Here is an 18,205-nt window from a genome sequence, read left to right on the forward strand (position 1 = left end):
GGAACTGTCCTAACATAATCTAACTTTATGCTTTCACCATAAAGCCTTTTTGAAATCGGACAATGTGGTTACATTAAGGAGACGTGTACCTTTAAAATGGTGTAGAATAGTCCTTTGTTTGAGAACTTTGAATTATGACATTTTGTGGTTTTGAATGTGGCGCTCTGATTTTTCACTGGCTGTTGAATAGTGTGAACCGTGGGTGAGCGTCCCACCTGCCCAAGAGAGGTTAATTGCTAGGCTACCTGCCACCCTAGAGATCATTACTTGATAGTAATGACTACTAGATGGTTATTATGGCAACAACAGTAATACAAATAACATAACATTATTTATAATGCTACTGTTAATAATATTATATATATATATATATATATTTTAAATTGGTTGATGTGCCCTTGAGCAAGGCACTTTTTTGCTCCTGAATGTCGCTCTGAGTAAGAGTCTGCCAAATGACAAAATGTAAATGTAAAATTACTTTTAATGCTGTTAACTATATGGCCAATGCTATAAAATTATTTGCGCTACTAAGCCTATTCCCTTTTTCATTTTTGATATTGTCAAACAAAATTCTGTCTGCTAACATTTCCTAGTAAAATGTTAAGAATTTCATTTAAAAATATATATTTTTCCAAAATTTAAATATTCCTTTGCCAACTTTTATTTTGAAGGGAAATCACTGAGGTCACGGCCTTATTCTTGCTGGCTTCTCAGTTCTCTGTGAAACCAAGGGGGTCTGGTCTAGAGCATGGTTTGGACTGCACTTACAGTTTTGCTTTGGTACTGCAGTTTAACTGATGCCCGGCCCAGGAAGACAATTCCCAAACACAGCCATATAGAGAAGTCATATTTGAAAATTCCTAATAAGACACTTTAGTCATCACCTTTGTTCACAAAACATCCACTGAATAATTGAAATAATTGTTGCTGAGGCAGATTTTGTTTTCAACACTCACAGCCAAAGATATTAAAATGGTATATTCATCCAATGTCTGCCATGTTTTTGGATGACGTCGTCGCTGCTCCCTGTGAGCACTGAGTGCTAATGTACATGTGATGTTGGTCCGTATGAACAGGATCCACCCAGATATAGATGGTCCATGAATCGGCGTATGCAAACGTTAGTAGATTACCTTGAAAACAACGGGCAGAAATCTTGGACGCAGTCTCCAGTTCTTATTATACCTCAGTAAACTAGTCCTCCTTCGTGTGTTTTAGTGTGGACTACACCGGAAACAGTTTTGCCGCCAACTAATGGATGCATGACGTAAAAAAAGGTGAAATCCAAAATGGAAAAGGGAAATAAACGACAACTTTTAAACCACTCAAACAACAAAAAACTAAATTCAAAGTAAAAAAAATCTACTCCCAGCCACTCAGATCCGGTGACCTGAGGACTGAACTGCTTCTCCAGTCAGTACACCATGCAGCTCCTTACCCGTTACATCCTTCATTCCTGATAAGTGTTCAGCTACAGATACGATGATATCAAGTTCTTATCCACTCCTGCAGTGCAGTCTATCACTAAAATCCTGTTACTAAAACTGAATAAAAGAAGAAACTATAGTATGAAACAAAGAGAAATTATATAAAGAATGATAGTAAAAATCTTTGGAGCACCTTAAATTCTGGCCAAAAAGGAAAACTCAGCTCCATAATTAATTGAAATCAGATGGATCATTCATCACAAAACCCACTGATGTTGCCAATTACTTTAATACGTTTTTCATTGGCAAGATTAGCAAATGTAGTTTTAGTAGCATGACATGCCAGCAACAAACCGACACTACACATCCAAGTATAACTGATAAAGTTATGATAGACAAGCACTGTAATTTTTAATTCCGTAAAGTGAGTGTGGAAGTGGGGAAAACATTATTGTTGTCTATCAACAATGACAAGCCACCAGGGTCTGACAACTTGGATGGAAAATTACTGAGGATAATAGTTGACGATATTGCCACTCCAATTTGCCATTTCTTCAATTTAAGCATACCTGAAAGTGTGTAACGTCAGGCCTGGAGGGAAGCAAAAGTCATTCCGCTACCCAAGAAAAGTAAAGCCCCCTTTACTGTCTGAAATAGCTGACCAATCAGCCTGTTACCAAGCCTTAGTAAACTTTTGGAAAAATGGTGTTTGACCAGATACAATGCTATTTTACTGCAAAAAAAAACAAAACTCTACATGTTTGTAGGCAAGGACATTCAACAAGCATGGCACTTACACAAATCACTAACGATTGGCTGAAAGAAATTGATAAAAAGATTGTGAGAGCTGTTTTATTTAACAGCAATGCAGCTTTTGAGATTATCGATCATAGTCTGCTGATGGAAAAACGTATGTGTTATGGTTGTACACCCTGTGCTATATTGTGGACAAAGAAGGGTGTTCTTTAATGGAGCATAATCCACCTAGAATCAGGATTTTTCCAGAGCAGCTCTCTAGGCCCCTTACTTTTTTCAATCTTTACTGGGTAATGCCAGTGTGTCTATGTATGCGGATGACTCAACACTATACCCGTCAGCTAGTACAGCAAGTGAAAACACTGCAAAGCTTAACAGACTTCCGGCGCTGACAGAGATGGCCGCCTCGCTTTGCATTCTTAGGAAACTATGCAGTATTTCGTTTTTTAAGTATTATTTCTTACACTGTTACCCCAGGAAATCTTAAGTCTAATTACATACAGCCGGGAGGAACTATTGGATATAAGAGCAACGTCAACTTACCAACATTATGACCAGGAATAAGACTTTCCCGAAGCGGATCCTCTGTTTAGTCCACCACCCAGGACAATGGATCGGATCCCAGAAGGCGACCCAAAACAACAGCGCCGCAGAAGGGGCAGACGGAGCAGTCTTCTGGTCAGGCTCCGTAGACGGGGACATCGCCCACCGCTCTCGAGTATACTACTCGCCAATGTCCAGTCTCTTGACAACAAGGTAGACAAAATCCGAGCAAGGGTTGCCTTCCAGAGAGACAGAGATTGTAACATTCTCTGTTTCACGGAAACATGGCTCACTCGGGATATGTTGTCAGAGTCAGCACAGCCACCTGGTTTCTTCACACATCGCGCCGACAGAAACAAACATCTCTCTGGTAAGAAGAAGGGCGGGGGTGTACGCCTTATGATTAACGAGTCGTGGTGTGATCATAACAGCATAGAGGAACTCAAGTCCTTTTGTTCACCTAACCTACAATTCCTTACAATCAAATGCCGACCGCATTATCTACCAACAGAATATCTTCGATTATCATCACAGTCGTGTATATCCCCCCCAAGCAGACACCTCGACGGCCCTGAAAGAACTTCATTGGACTCTATGTAAACTGGAAATCACATATCCTGAGGCTGCATTTATTGTAGCTGGGGATTTTAACAAGGCTAATCTGAAAACAAGGCTCCCAAAATGTTATCAGCATATCGAATGCGCGACCTGGGCTGGCAAAATTCTGGATCATTGTTACTCTAACTTCCGCGACGCATACAAAACCCTCCCTCGCCCTCCTTTCGGGCAAATCTGACCATGACTCCATTTTCTTGCTCCCAGCCTATAGACAGAAACTAAAACAGGAAACGCCCGTGCTCAGGTCTGTTCAACGCTGGTCCGACCAATCTGGTTCCACGCTTCAAGATTATTGCGTCGATCACGTGGACTGGGATATATTCCGGATAGCGTCGAACTACAACAATGATGTATACACTGATTCGGTGAGCGAGTTTATTAGCAAGTGCATCGGTGATGTTGTACCCACAGCAACTATTAAAACCTTCCCCAACCAGAAACCGTGGATTGATGGCAGCATTCGCGCAAAACTGAAAGCGCAAACCACTGCTTTTAAATCAGGACAAGGCAACCGGAAACATGACCGAATACAACAGTGTAGCTATTCCCTCCGCAAGGCAATCAAACAAGCTAAGATTTTTTTTACATTTTTAGTCATTTAGCAGACACTCTTATCCAGAGTGACTTACAGTAGTGAATGCATACATTTCATACAATTTCAGACATTTTTTTTTTTCTGTGCTGGCCCCCCGTGGGAATCGAACCCACAACCCTGGTGTTGCAAACACCATGCTCTACCAACTGAGCTACAGGGAAGGCTAAGCATCAGAATAGAGACAAAGTAGAGTCACGATTCAACGGCTCAGACACGAGAGTTATGTGGCAGGGTCTACAGTCAATCACGGACTACAAAAAGAAAACCAGCCCCGTCGCGGACCCTGATGTCTTGCTCACAGACAAACTAAACAACTTCTTTGCTCGCTTTGAGGACAATACAGTGCCACCGACACGGCCCGCTACCAAAACCTGCGGGCTCTCCTTCACCGCAGCCAACATGAGTAAAACATTTCAACGTGTTAACCCTCGCAAGGCTGCCAGCTCAGACGGCATCCCTAGCCGCGTCCTCAGAGCATGCGCAGACCAGCTGGCTGGTGTGTTTACGGACATATTCAATCAATCCCTATCCCAGTCTGCTGTTCCCACATGCTTCAAGAGGGTCACCATTGTTCCTGTTCCCAAGAAAGCGAAGGTAACTGAGCTAAACGACTATCGCCCCGTAGCACTCACTTCCGTCATCATGAAGTGCTTTGAGAGACGAGTCAAGGATCATATCACCTCCACCCTACCTGACACCCTACACCCACTTCAATTTGCTTACCGCCCCAATAGGTCCACAGACGACGGAATCACACAGCCCTAACCCATCTGGACAAGAGGAATACCCATGTAAGAATGCTGTTCATCAACTACAACTCAGCATTTAACACCATAGTACCCTCCAAACTCGTCATTAAGCTCGAGACCCTGGGTCTCGACCCCGCCCTGTGCAACCGGGTCCTGGACTTCCTGACGGGCCACCCCCAGGTGGTGAGGGTAGGTAACAACATCTCCACCCCGCTGATCCTCAACACTGGGGCCCCACAAGGGTGCATTCTCAGCCCTATCCTGTACTCCCTGTTCACCCATGACTGTGTGGACATGCACGCCTCCAACTCAATCATCAAGTTTGCAGACGACCCTACAGTGGTAGGCTTGATTACCAACAACAACGAGACTGCCTGCAGGGAGGAGGTGAGGGCCCTCGGAGTGTGGTGTCAGGAAAATAACCTCACACTCAATGTCAACAAAACAAAGGAGCTGATCGTGGACTTCAGGAAACAGCAGAGGAAGCATCCCCTTATCCACATCGACAGGACAGTAGTGGAGAAGGTGGAAAGTTCCTCGGCGTACACATCACGGACAAACTGAAATGGTCCACCCACACAGACAGCGTGGTGGCGCAGCAGCGCCTCTTCAACCTCAGGAGGCTGAAGAAATTTGGCTTGTCACCAAAAACACTCACTAACTTTTACAGATGCACAATTGAGAGCATCCTGTTGGGCTGTATCACCGCCTGGTACAGCAACTGCAGTGTGCAGTGAATAAAGTCAGACAATCTGCTGTCTTGGCCACTGCCTGTCACCAAGGGAGTACCCCAAGGCTCAATCCTAGGCCCCACGCTCTTCTCAATTTACATAAACAACATAGCTCAGGCAATAGGAAGCTCTCTCATCCATTTATATGCAGATGATAGAGTCTTATACTCAGCTTGCCCCTCCCTGGATTTTGTGTTAAATGCTCTACAACAAAGCTTCCTTAGTGTCCAACAAGCTGTCTCTACCTTTAACCTGGTTCTGAACACCTCCAAAACAAAGGTCATGTGGTTTGGTAAGAAGAATGCCCCTCTTCCGACAGGTGTTATTACTACCTCTGAGGGTTTAGAGCTTGAGGTAGTCACCTCATACAAGTACTTGAGAGTATGGCTAGATGGTGCACTGTTCTTTGCTCAGCACATATCAAAGCTGCAGGCTAAAGTTAAATCTAGACTTGTTTCCTCTATCGTAATCGCTCCTCTTTCACCCCAGCTGTCAACTAACCCAAACTAAAGGGCCCCAAAGCACACACATCCCTGGGTCGCTCCTCTTTTCAGTTTGCTGGAGCTAGCGACTGGAACGAGCTGCAACAAACACTCAAACTGGACAGTTTTATCTCAATCTCTTCATTCAAAGACTCAATCATGGACACTTACTGACAGTTGTGGCTGCTTTGTATGATGTTTTGTTGTCTCTACCTTCTTGACCTTTGTGTTTCATAGAAACATGGCTCACTCGGGATACGTTAGAGTCGGTACAGCCACCAGGCTCTCCAGAGGGTAGTGAGGTCTGCACAACGCATCACCGGGGGAAAACTACCTGCCCTCCAGGACACCTACACCACCCGATGTCACAGGAAGGCCAAAAAGATCATCAAGGACAACAACCACCCGAGCCACTGCCTGTTCACCCCGCTATCATCCAGAAGGCGAGGTCAGTACAGGTGCACCAAAGCTGAGACAGAAGCTGTTTTTCAGTTTCTCGATCAAGGCCATCAGACTGTTAAACAGCCATCACTAACATTGAGTGGCTGCTGCCAACATACTGACTCAAATCTCTAGCCACTTTAATAATAAAAAATTTGATGTAATAAATGTATCACTAGTCACTTTAAACAATGCCACTTTATATACATTACTCATCCCAGATTACTCATCTCATTTGTATTTCCTGTACTCTATACCATCTACTGCATCTTGCCTATGCCGTTCGGCCATCGCTCATCCATATGTTTATATGTACATATTCTTATTTATTCATTTACACTTGTGTGTAAAAGGTAGTTGTGAATTTGTTAGATATACTTGTTAGATATTACTGCATGGTCGGAACTAGAAGCACAAGCATTTCACTACACTTGCATTAACTTCTGCTAACCATGTGTATGTGACCAATAAAATTTGATTTGAAGCGTAACAAAGAGCTGCAGTTAGTTTCAGAACAGGTGGCAAGGAATAAATTGGTCCTAAATATTTCAAAAACTAAAAGCATTGTATTTGGGACAAATAATTCACTAAACCCTAAACCTCAACTAAATCTTGTAATAAATAATGTGGAAATTGAGCAGGTTGAGGTGACTAAACTGCTTGGAGTAACCCTGGATTGTAAACTGTCATAGTCAAAACATGTTGATACAACAGTAGCTAAGATGGGCAGAAGTCTGTCCACAATACAGTGCTGATCTGACAGTAGTTGTGTTGTTTTGGTCAATAGTTGTATGGTTGTGGTCAGTAGTTGTGTTCCGTAGTGGTCAATAGTAGGTGTGTCGTTCAGTAGTTGTGGTCAGTCATTGTGTGGTTGTGGTCAGTAGATGTGTGGTTGTGGTCAGAGGTTGTGTTCCATAGTGGTCAATAGTAGGTGTGTCGTTCAGTAGTTGTAGTCAGCAGTTGTGTGGTCAGAGGTTGTGTGGTTGTGGTCAGTAGTTGTCTGGTTCAGTAGTTGTGTGGTTGTGGTCAGTACATGTGTGGTTGTGGTCAGAAGTTGTTGTCAGTAGTTGTGTGGTTGTGGTCAGTAGTTGTCTGGTTCAGTAGTTGTGTGGTTGTGGTCAGTAGTTGTGGTCAGAGGTTGTGTGATTGTGGTCAGTTGTGTGGTCAGAGGTTGTGTGGTTGTGGTCAGTAGATGTGTGGTTGTGGTCAGTAGTTGTGTGGTTGTGGTCAGAGGTTGTGTGGTTGTGGTCAGTAGGTGTGTGGTTGTGGTCAGAGGTTGTGGTCAGTAGTTGTCTGGTTCAGTAGTTGTGTGGTTGTGGTCAGTAGTTGTGGTCAGAGGTTGTGTGGTTGTGGTCAGTAGATGTGTGGTTGTGGTCAGAGGTTGTGTGGTTGTGGTCAGTAGATGTGTGGTTGTGGTCAGAGGTTGTGTGGTTGTGGTCAGTAGGTGTGTGGTTGTGGTCAGTAGTTGTCTGGTTCAGTAGTTGTGTGGTTGTGGTCAGTAGTTGTGGTCAGTAGATGTGTGGTTGTGGTCAGAGGTTGTGGTCAGTAGTTGTGGTCAGTAGATGTGTGGTTGTGGTCAGAGGTTGTGGTCAGTAGTTGTGGTCAGTAGATGTGTGGTTGTGGTCAGAGGTTGTGGTCAGTAGTTGTCTGGTTCAGTAGTTGTGTGTTTGTGGTCAGTAGATGTGTGGTTGTGGTCAGTAGTTGTGGTCAGTAGTTGTGTGGTTGTGGTCAGAGGTTGTGGTCAGTAGTTGTGTGGTTGTGGTCAGTAGTTGTGGTCAGTAGATGTATGGTAGTTGTCAGAGGTTGTGGTCAGTAGTTGTGTGGTCAGTAGTTGTGTGGTTGTGGTCAGTAGATGTGTGGTTGTGGTCAGAGGTTGTGGTCAGTAGTTGTCTGGTTCAGTAGTTGTGTGGTTGCGTTGCTCAACCAGTTCACAAAATTGAATGACCGCAACAGCCCTATCTGAAGGGAATCCGTGATGTCCTCTGCCTCGCCTCCCCTTGCTTGTGGAGCCCCACTTATGCGATGTCATGCCATACTGTACCTGGACCAGCTGTTGATGTGCCTTTAGTGAAGTAAATCAGGTTTTAAATGATAACATTAAAATGTCCAAAACATTAAGAACACTTTCCTAAGTGGACACCAAACTGGAAAGCTTTGGACACCTAACTGTTCTGAATATAATTGAGTATATTCAGAACAGCCTCAATGCGTCAGGGCATGGACTCTACATATGGTGTCCAAAGCTTTCCACAGGGATGCTGGCCCATGTTGACTCCAATGCTTCCCACAGTTGTGTGAAGTTGGCTGGATGTTCTTTGGGTGGTGGACCACTAAGTACACATGGGAAATGGTTGAGCGTGAAAAACCCAGCAGCGTTGCATTTCTTGACACACTCAAACCAGTGCGCCTGGCACCTACTACCATACTCTGTTTAAAGGCACATCTTTGGTCCTGCCCATTTACCCTCTGAATGGCACACAAACCATCCATGTCTCAATTGTGTCAAGGTTTAAAAATCCTTCTTTAACCTGTCTCCATCCCTTCATCTACACTGATTGAAGTGGATTTAACAAGTGTCATCAATAAGGGATCATAGATTTCACCTGGTCAGTCTCATGGAAAGAGCAGACATTCCTAATGTTTTGTACACTCAGTGGATAAGCAAGCAAAAAAGCAAGAACATAAACATTCTTCCTTAAAAAAGGTCCTCACACAGACATCTGAACTGCCTCAGAGGCACCAATCATCCAATTTCAACAAACTCTGTAGATCATTCCACAAGTAAGGTGCAAAATAGCTAAAGGCAGATTTACCTAACTCTGTAGATCATTCCACAAGCAAGGTGCAAAATAGATAAAAGGCAGATTTACTCTGTGGAGATGGAAGGGATCTCCAGTTAGCCATCCCTGAGACCGTGTCTGATTGCTTGTATTTCTGTAGGTTAACAAAGAAGTGAGATATGATGGTGGCTTATGCAAGAGGGCTTTATAAACAAATAAATCAAATTCAAATCAAATTTATTTATATAGCCCTTCGTATATCAGCTGAAATCTCAAAGTGCTGTACAGAAACCCAGCCTAAAACCCCAAACAGCAAGCAATGCATGTGAAAGAAGCACGGTGGCTAGGAAAAACTCCCTAGAAAGGCCAAAAACCTAGGAAGAAACCTAGAGAGGAACCAGGCTATGAGGGGTGGCCAGTCCTCTTCTGGCTGTGCCGGGTGGATATTATAACAGAACATGGTCAAGATGTTAAAATGTTCATAAATGACCAGCATGGTCAAATAATAATAATCAGAGTAGTTGTCGAGGGTGCAACAAGCACGTCCGGTGAACAGGTCAGGGTTCCATAGCCGCAGGCAGAACAGTTGAAACTGGAGCAGCAGCATGGCCAGGTGGACTGGGGACAGCAAGGAGTCATCATGCCAGGTAGTCCCGAGGCATGGTCCTAGGGCTTAGGTCCTCCGAGAGAAAGAAAGAGAGAATTAGAGAGAGCATATTTAAATTCACACAGGACACCGGATAAGACAAGAGAATACTCCAGATGTAACAGACTGACCCTAGCCCCCCGACACAAACTACTGCAGCATAAATACTGGAGGCTGAGACAGGAGGGATCAGAAGACACTGTGGCCCCATCCGATGATACCCCCGGACAGGGCCAAACAGGCAGGATATAGTGTGCAATGCATCGATCTTCAAGACTTCAGAGGGCCAGCCTACTTTCTGATACAGAGTGCAGTAGTGTGCTGAAACTATTTCCTGTAATAAATCATAATGCACTATGATAAACTGCGTCCTGTGGCTTCAATAGAGTGGCAGATGCATTCGTATATATACCAGTGTTACTCACTATTTTTTGTAAGGGGGCCACTTTGGGTTGAGACAATCATTCAGAGGGCTGCACAGATATTTAATTTCTCGTGCTTTTTCTTCCAATATTATCAATTGAGGGAAATTCAGAGCAATAGAGCACATGCAATTGATTTGATGTACAGCACATTACAAATATATACATACAGACATCAAATAGGCTACGCCACATGTATAAGACCCATATTAAAGTGTTACCTCAGTAGTTGGATGAGCGAAAATGTCCCTTCTGCTCCTTGACCGAATTAATTCTAAATGTATAGTCTGTTGTTGCCATCCTTGTGAGGCAATCCAGGATCCAGCATTGGTCAGTCTGTTTCTCTGTTGTTTCACAATGTTCATTGTTGAAAATGTTGTTTCACACTAATAAATGCTGACAAAAAAGAAGTCACCTTTTGCACACACTGCTTCAGAAGTGGATACACGGTGTCTGACAAGGCTCCGGAAATGGGTAACAATGTGCAATGTGTCAATTGCAGCTCTACTATCTCTATTCCAGCATGGTCAGGACAGAGGGCTGTGATGACTGGGGTCAGAGATAACACTGGCATATGAAAGGGGTTCTCAATGAAATTGAAAAACTTCATGATATCCTTGAATTTTGACTCATCCAACACACGTACAAATGCATCATAGCTAAAATGTTGCAATATGTCTGGGTTGGATGTGGTGACTGCTCTGCGTTTTGGGAAATGAACAACTGTCTGTCAGGTGTGAACAGTGTGGTGACTATTTTGAAATGCTGTGACCACACGCAGCATTTTGCCCAGCGTTTTAGCTTTCCCTTGGAGCTGGAGATTCACAGTGTTCAGGTGGTAGGTGATGTCAGTTTTAAAAAATCCAGCTTTAATATCCACTGTGGATCATCCAGCTCTGGCTCCTCTCCCTTTGCTTGCAACAAATTCACGGATTTGAGGGAGAGAGAAATCTTTCCAGAACTGCCACGAGACAGGCATCTCACCTCATTGTGAAATATATCAAGTCGTTCCAAAACTCTGCCACGAGACAGCCATCTCACCTCATTGTGAAATATCAAGTCGCCGTATTCTGTCTGGTATTCCTCCAGCAACTCGCAGAATTGCCGGTGATTAAGTGCACTCGCAATAACAATGTTCACCACGTGCACGATTTGCTGCATCACATTCTGTAAGTCAGTCTTTGAAGCTCAAAATAGCCTGGTCAGCCGTGGGCGCAATAGCATACACAGACGCCATCTGCATACAGGTGAACTTTAACTTGTGCCTTGTGTTAAATGTAAGACGCTGAGCATCTAAAAAGAGCTTTCCCCATTTCTCATCCTCAAAAATGAGACTACGGTCATCATGCCACTTCATGCAAGCCTCTATACAGATGACCAAATGTTTTAGTTCCTTTGTTAAACCAAGAAAATGTAATACCATCTCTCAGGGCTTTGGGTAAGATGGGGTTATTATAGAAAGGTGTTTGTTCATATATAGATATGCCCTTCTGTTTGTTTACAGGCTTCAATCAATATAAACACAGAAAAAAAAGAAACGGCCCTTTTTCAGGACCCTGTCTTTCAAAGAATTTGTAAAAATCCAAATAACTTCACAGATCTTTATTGTAAAGGGGTTAAACACGGTTTCCCATGCTTGTTTGATGAACCATAAACTATTAATGTATAAAACATGCACCTGTGGAACAGTCGTTAAGACACGAACAGCTTACAGGTAGGCAATTAAGGTCACAGTTATGAAAACTTAGGACACTAAAGAGGCCTTTCTACTGACTCTGTAAAACACCAAAAGAAAGATTCCCAGGGTCCCCATCTGCAAGAACCTACCTTAGGCATGCTGCAAGGAGGCATGAGGACTGCAGATGTGGCCAGGGCAATAAATTGCAATGTCCGTACTGTGAGACACCCAAGACAGCGCTACAGGGAGACAGGATGGACAGCTGATCGTCCTCGCAGTGGCAGACCACGTGTAACAACACCTGCACAGGATCGGTACCTCCGAACATCACACCTGTGGGACAGGTACAGGATGGCAACAACAACTGCACGAGTTACACCAGGAACGCACAATCCCTCCATCAGTGCTCAGACTGTCCACAATAGGCTGAGAGAGGCTGGACTGAGGGCTTGTAGGCCTGTTGTAAGGCAGGTCCTCACCAGACATCACCGGCAACAACGTTGCCTATGGGCACAAACCCACCATCGCTGGACCAGACAGGAATGGCAAAAAGTGCTTTTCTGAAGAGTCGCGGTTTTGTCTCACCAGGGGTGATGGTCGGATTCGCGATTATTATCGAAGGAATGAGTGTTACACCGAGGCCTGTACTCTGGAGCGGGATCGATTGAGGTGGAGGGTCCGTCATGGTCTGGGGCGGTGTGTCACAGCATCATCGGACTGAGCTTGTGGTCATCGCAGGCAATAACCTCCAGCATGACAATGCCACCAGCCCTGCTGCTCGTTCTGTGCGTGATTTCCTACTAGACAGGAATGTCAGTGTTCTGCCATGGCCAGCGAAGAGCCAGGATCTCAATACCATTGAGCACGTCTGGGACCTGTTGGTCGGAGGGTGAGGGCCATTCTCCCCAGAAATGCCCGGGAACTTGCAGTTGCCTTGGTGGAAGAGTGGGGTAACATCTCACAGCAAGAACGGGCAAATCTGGTGCAGTCCATGAGAAGGAGATGCACTGCAGTACTTAATGCAGCTGATGGCCACACCAGATACTGACTGTTACTTTTGATTTTGACCCCCCATTTGTTCAGGGACACATTATTCCATTTCTGTTAGTCACATGTCTGTGGAACTTGTTCAGTTTATGTCTCAGTTGTTGAATCTTATGTTCATACAAATATTTACACATATTTAGTTTGCTGAAAATAAACAGTTGACAGAGAGAAGACGTTTATTTTTTGCTGAGTTTATTTAAAGTGTTTTTAATTAAAAGGGTTGTTTATGAAACCTATGAAGGCTTTAGGTGGGATAATATAAGGTATATATGCCAATTAAACAGGGTAAAATACACTCTTCATCTGTCTCCAAGAGGGTGAACTTGTTGTATTTTGCCATACCCACACAGCCTTTAACTGAGATAGATACCCAGTAATACAACTGGAAGTCAGGTAGAGTAAGTCCTCCTTCTGAGTATGGTTTGCATGAAGTTGTGAGTTTCACTCTGGGGGCATTCCCTTTCCACAGAAATGAAGAAACCTTCCTATTAAGTTGGTTAAAAAATAGGATAGGAAAGAGCAAGGTTTTAAAAAGGTACAAGAATTTTGGTAATATAATCATCTTTACACAATTGACCCACCCAATAAGAAAAATTGGTAAATCCCGCAATTTATCCAATTCTTCCCCAACCTTTTTGAGAAGTGGAGTATAGTTCAGTTGATATGTCTTAATCATTTCAGAAGGAATTTGCAATCCAAGATATGTCATTTTCTGAGGTCTCCAAGAAAACGGCTGGTCTAAGATTAGGTTCTGTATAGCTTCCCTGTTTAAAGGCATGATTATACTCTTCGTTAGGTTTATTTTATATCCTGATGAGGTCCCATATTTCTTTCAACATGTCAATTAATGCTCAGAGAAATTTCTGGTTTAGTGAGGTAAAGCAAAATGTCATCAGCATATAACGAGACCAGATGTTCGCGCCCACCTATACAAACACCGTGGATGGACGAGATCTAAAAGCTACTGCCAGTGGCTCAAAATCCAAAGAAAAAAAGGAGAGGACTATCGGGACAACCCTGTCTTGCGCCACGTGAAAGGTAGAACTGGGAGGAAACATTTTCATTAGTCAGGATCTGAGCTACTGGACATTTGTACAGTAATCTAATCAGACCTACATACATAGGTCCAATATTCATCCTCTGTAAAACTTCAAACAGGTAGTTCCATTCTATGCGGTCAAAAGCTTTTTCCGCCTCTAATGAAGCCGCCACTACAGGTTCTTGGTCATTCTCTACATAATATTAAATAATCTTCTGATATTATCAGATTAGCGGTTTCTTACAAAGCCTATTTGGTCCATATCAACCAAGTCAGGAAGAACCTTATCTAGTCTAAGAGCTATGAGTTTTGCAAGAATCTTATATGAAGTGTTCAATAGATATTGGTCTATACAACCCACAAAGCAGAGGATCTTTCCCAGGTTAACAAAACTGTGATAAGTGCTTGTTCAAGTGTCTGTGGAGCTTTTCTCTCTATGGCATAACTAAACATATTGCAAAGGGTAAAAAGGATCTATAAAATTCAATAAGGAATCTGTATAACCCTGGTGATTTTTCCCTAGCAGTGTTGAAAATGGATTCCCCAATTTCCTCAGATGTAATCTTTCTCCAAGTACTCGAGAGGCCCGGAGCAGATACAAACAACGAACAGTTTCAATGCCCTGGAGCCTGCACCTTTTTCGCTGGGGGTACCTGTGGCTGCTGTGCCTACTCCTTCCCCTACGATTTCGAAGTCGACAACCTTCCGTCCCTGCTCTGGATCGAGCGGGGCTTCTCAATCTGTCGGAGGCCTGCACCATCCTGTGAAGCGTGGGAGTGGGCGGATTTCCTCGTCCTTCTCGCCAGCCGTGATTTTGGGCAGCTGCATAGTAAGAAATGTGACTGTTCCTGGTGCAAAACAATATCCTATCCCAGAGCGAGTAAATTACATTACTAAGCTGCTCTCAAATGCACTACGCCAGGACATGGATATCGATTATTTTGACATTATGAAGGGCAGCTCTGAACAGTTGAAACTGGATTTCAAAGAGCTGATTCACTCTCTGCAAGACACTAATAAAAAGACCCATCATATCTGGCCCTGTGCCCTCTGAGTCGTGGCATTGAACGCTTTATAGCAGGATTTTCTCTCTTCACAACTGGCTACGTGATCATTATAACTTTTCTTAACAATTTCGATTCCTTTTGGAAACAAAACACGTATTATGAGGAGGATGGGATCAACCCAAATCATTTGGGTTCCTGGATCCTTTCACAGCATTATAAGGCTGCGTTGAGACAATGACTTATCAATGACCCAAGCCCAGCTCAGTTAATCCCTACCGTTGTGGCGCTGAATCATCATAACAAATGTACATTATACCAGGGGCATTGGAAGACACAATTTAAGTACCCTAATGTATGTCCCCTCTAACTGCCCTGAATGCATCTGCTGATGCTACAGCTATTGTATGCAGCAATCAATGTGCCTATGAACCAGATTTCTACAGTTAGCACTGAGGCAGTGTGCCTAGTAGGAAGTCCAGTGTGCAGCTCACCCTGCACTAACATAAAGAACATGAGAATATCTACTTCTGCTAAGATTCCCAGTAAAGCAATGAAAACAAGCAAGCATCCCATAAAAGTGCTCAAAATAGCCCACGTTAACATTTGTAGCTTAAGAAACAAGGTTCATGAAATTCATAACTTGCTTGTAACAGATGACATTCATATTCTGAAACTCACATAGACAATACCTTTGATACAGTGGTAGCAATACAAGGTTATAACATTTACAGAAAATACATAAATGCCAGTGGTGGAGCTGCTGTTTATATTCAGAACCACATTCCTATAAAGCTTAGAGAGGATCTCATGTTAAATACTGTTGAAGTAATATGGCTACAGGTTCATCTGCCTCACCTAAAGCCCATTCTGGTGGGAAGCTGCTATAGACCACCAAGTGCAGTCAGTATCTGGATAACGTGTGAAATGCTTGATAATGTATGTGATTTCAACAGAGGTATATTTTCTGGGTGATTTAAATATTGACTGGTTTTCATCAAGCTGCCCACTCAAGAAAAAGCTTCAAAAACAAACCAGTGGCTACAATCTGGTTCAGGTTATCAGTCAACCTACCAGGGTAGTTACAAACAGCACAGGAATTAAATCATCAACATGTATTGATCACATCTTTACTAATTCTGCAGAAATGTGTTTGAAAGCAGAATCCAGATCCATAGGATGTAGAGATCACAATATAATAGCCATATCTAATGAAAACCAAAGTTCCAAAGGCTGGGCCTAATATAGTGTGATAAGAGGTCATTTAATAAGTTTTGTAGTGATTCATATGTTATTGATATGGAGCAAACAAACGCTGCACTTGACACATTTATGAAATTGCTTATCCCAGCTTCTAATAAACATACACCCATTAAATCCCTGTGGATTGATGAGGAATTGAAAAATTGTATGATTGAGAGGTATGAGGCAAAAGTAATGGCAAATAAGTCTGTCTGCACAACCAATTGGCAAACGTACTGTAAATTGAGAAATCATGTGACTAAACTTAATAAAAAGAAGAAACTACACTATGAAACAAAGAAATTACAAATAACGATAGTAAAAAGCTTTGGAGCACCTTCAATAATGTCTGGGAAAAAAGGTAAACTCAGCGCCATCATTCATAGAATCAGATGGCTCATTCATTAAACTGACTGATATTGCCAACTACTTTAATGATTAGCAAATTTAGGCATGACATGCCAGCAACAAACGCTGACACTACACATCCAAATATATCTGGCCAAATACTGAAAGACAAGAATTGTAATTTTGAATTCCGTAAAGTGAGTGTGGAAGAGAAAATGACTGGGGATAATAGCAGATGATATTGCCACTCCTATTTGCCATCTCTTCAATGTAAGCCTAATAGAAAGGGTGTGTCCTCGGGCCTGGAGGGAAGCAAAAGTCATTCCGCTACCTAAGAAAAGTAAAGCCCCCTTCACTGGCTCAAATAGCCAACCAATCAGCCTGTTACCAACCTTTAGTAAACTTTTGGAAAAAATTGTGTTTGACCAGATACAATGCTATATTTTACAGTAAACAAATTGAGACTTTCAGCATGCTTATATGGAAGGACATTCAACAACCACAGCACAAATGATCCTATTTTGTTGCCTTACAACCTGGAATTAAAAAGTATTTTTGGGGGGTTTCTATCATTTGATTTACACAACATGCCTACCACTTTGAAGATGCAAAATATTTTTGGGGTGAAACAAACATGACAAAAAAAATGAAATATGAACTTGATCGTGCAATACTATTCACCCCCCAAAGTCAATAGTGGTGTGGGGGCTGTGCTTTGGCAAAGTGGGTGGGGTTATATCCTGCCTGTTTGGCCCTGTCCGGGGGTATCATCGGATGGGGCCACAGTGTCTTCTGATCCCTCCTGTCTCAGCCTCCAGTATTTATGCTGCAGTAGTTTATGTGTCGGGGGGCTAGGGTCAGTCTGTTACATCTGGAGTATTTCTCTTGTCTTATCCGGTGTCCTGTGTGAATTTAAATATGCTCTCTCTAATTCTCTCTTTCTGTCTTTCTCTCGGAGGACCTGAGCCCTAGGACCATGCCTCAGGACTACCTGGCATGATGACTCCTTGCTGTCCCCAGTCCACCTGGCCGTGCTGCTGCTCCAGTTTCAACTGTTCTGCCTGCGGCTATGGAACCCTGACCTGTTCACCGGACGTGCTTGTTGCACCCTCGACAACTACTATGATTATTATTATTTGACCATGCTGGTCATTTATGAACATTTTAACATCTTGACCATGTTCTGTTATAATATCCACCCTGCACAGCCAGAAGAGGACTGGCCACCCCTCATAGCCTGGTTCCTCTCTAGGTTTCTTCCTAGGTTTTTGCCTTTCTAGGGAGTTTTTCCTTGCCACCGTGCTTCTTTCACCTGCATTGCTTGCTGTTTGGGGTTTTAGGCTGGGTTTCTGTACAGCACTTTGAGATATCAGCTGATGTACGAAGGGCTATATAAATACATTTGATTTGATTTTGATTTGAATACTTTGTAGAGCCAACTTTTGCAGCAATTACAGCCGCAAGTGTCTTAGGGTATGTCTCTATAAGCTTGGCACATCTAGCTACTGGGATTTCTGGCCATTCTTCAAGGCAAAACTGCTCCAGCTCCTTCAAGTTGGATGTGTTCTGCTGGTGTACAGTGATCTTTAAGTCATACCACAGATTCTCAATTGGATTGAGGTCTGGGCTTTGACTAGGCCATTCCAAGACATTTAAA

Source organism: Salmo trutta, chromosome 20, assembly GCF_901001165.1.
Source record: "Salmo trutta chromosome 20, fSalTru1.1, whole genome shotgun sequence".
Classification (NCBI taxonomy): domain Eukaryota; kingdom Metazoa; phylum Chordata; class Actinopteri; order Salmoniformes; family Salmonidae; genus Salmo; species Salmo trutta.